This window comes from Nerophis ophidion, linkage group LG09 (assembly GCF_033978795.1).
Source record: "Nerophis ophidion isolate RoL-2023_Sa linkage group LG09, RoL_Noph_v1.0, whole genome shotgun sequence".
NCBI lineage: Eukaryota > Metazoa > Chordata > Actinopteri > Syngnathiformes > Syngnathidae > Nerophis > Nerophis ophidion.
This window is the reverse complement of record NC_084619.1, coordinates 46,977,955-46,979,982: the sequence shown is the minus strand read 5'-3', so window position 1 is coordinate 46,979,982 and position 2,028 is coordinate 46,977,955. Positions and strand designations below refer to the sequence as shown.

At 34.0% G+C, this 2,028-nt stretch overlaps 1 protein-coding gene across 1 annotated transcript in view; it reads left to right on the top strand.

Annotated features, from left to right (window-relative positions):
• The first annotated feature begins 618 nt into the window (after nucleotides 1-618).
• LOC133559365 (ras and Rab interactor 2-like) overlaps nucleotides 619-2,028 on the top strand; it is an 87,642-nt gene continuing 86,232 nt past the window's right edge. The window contains exon 1 of the mRNA XM_061911074.1: nucleotides 619-812. The gene's annotated coding sequence lies outside the window, so the exon portion shown is untranslated. The remainder of the gene's footprint in view (nucleotides 813-2,028) is intronic.

Sequence of the window (2,028 nt, the reverse complement as noted above, 5' to 3'; positions counted from 1 at the left end):
AACATTCACACTCACATTCACACACTAGGGCCAATTTAGTGTTGCCAATAACCTATCCCCAGGTGCATGTCTTTGGAGGTGGGAGGAAGCCGGAGTACGAAGTTCCTGCAGTCCTGGGTTCAAATCCAGGCTCGGGATCTTTCTGTGTGGAGTTTGCATGTTCTCCCCGTGAAAACTAACTTCAATTAAATATTTTTTTTTTTACATTGTTTAGAACAAAATAACAACATTTCACACAACACCTTAAAAAAGTGAGATTTGTAACATAAGGTATATTAAAATTAAATTTTTACTTGCATAATAAATGCATTTTTTTATGTCCTGACTTTACGGAAAGCTGATGTATTTTTTATTCGTTTCCTTATGACGACTCAAAGAAGGAAACCATGATAGTAATCCATCCATTCAAAAAAATGTATTTATACTATAGACTGTAGCATTCATTCATACATCCACAGGATAGTTCACTATCATTCTATAATCAAGATTTGTTGTACCAAGTGGCTTCAAACGATGTGAGTTGTACGTAACATTCAGCCACGAAAATAATCTCAGCCGGTGCCTTGTAAATCTTTTTTTATTCTGAAAAAGTTAAACGGAAGTTGTCTCCTGAAGATACACACTCGCACACCAAAAAAAAAAAAAAAAAGTCCCAGAAAGGAGAAAAGGCTGTCATGGAAGCTCCAGCTATTTTCTCTCTCCTTCGCTGAAACGATGAGAAAAGTTGATTAGTCGGGAAGCTTTAAAGATTGGATAACGCGACCATCATGCTGTAGTCGTCGAGCAGTGGATCTTGTTTGTTCGTGACAAAAGTAAGTAAAGTTATTCCTACTCGCTTCTATGGAGTTCATTAGTTTGGATCAATTATGTTGCAGCTTCGCCTCACACAACAAATGTTGCCAAAAACCCAACCTGGTTAAAAGATAACATGGCATCAATTATTCACATAATGTTGTTTTAAAGCTTAATAGTGCCCTTACTCCAAGATTTGTGAGGAGACAGAGGGAGCATTCTTCCGGTATGCAAATTACTCCGCCAAGTGCATAATAAACATGACCAAGTCATACCAATGGTTTGTTTTGCTCACAAATGTGTGGAGTGATTGAAATAATTTCAAATGTCTTTTTAAAAACTCTAATATTTTTTAAAATTGGAATGTCCAAAGTGTGGTTAATTGGCCGTTTGCTGCCTACATTAGGTGTTTGTTGGTCTTTGGCAACATAAGCATTCCTTATTAATGAGATATGTTATTAGATAATACAGTATAAGATGTAGGATGTTGTTGTGTGGATGTATTGTTCAGTTAACATGTCCAGGACAAAACTCTCTAATTTGTGGTACAGCAGTCACAGCTCTGCATATTTGCATATTTCTCTGCTTTAAAATTGTAACATTATGTATGTATGTATATGTATGTGTGTGTATGTGTATATGTATGTATATGTATGTGTATATATGTGTATGTATGTATGTATCTATGTATGTATGTATGTGTGTGTATATATGTATATATATGCATATATATGTATACATATATATATATATATATATATATATATATATATATATATATATATATATATATATATATATATATATATATATATATATATATATATATGTGTGTGTGTATACAGTGGGGCAAAAAAGTATTTAGTCAGTGCAAGTTCTCCCACTTAAAATGATGACAGAGGTCTGTAATTTTCATCATAGGTACACTTCACCTGTGAGGGACAGGATGTGAAAAAAAAAATCCAGGAATTCATATTGTTGGAATTTCAAAGAATTTATTTGTAAATTATGGTGGAAAATAAGTATTTGGTCAACCATTCAAAGCTCTCACTGATGGAAGGAGGTTTTGGCTCAAAATCTCACGAGCTGTGTTTATACCAAAATGGATACATGGATGATACAGCAGAGGATTGGGAGAATGTCATGTGGTCAGATGAAACCAAAATAGAGTATTTTTGGTATAAACTCAACTCGTCGTGTTAGGAGGAAGAAGAATACTGAGTTGCATCCCAAGAA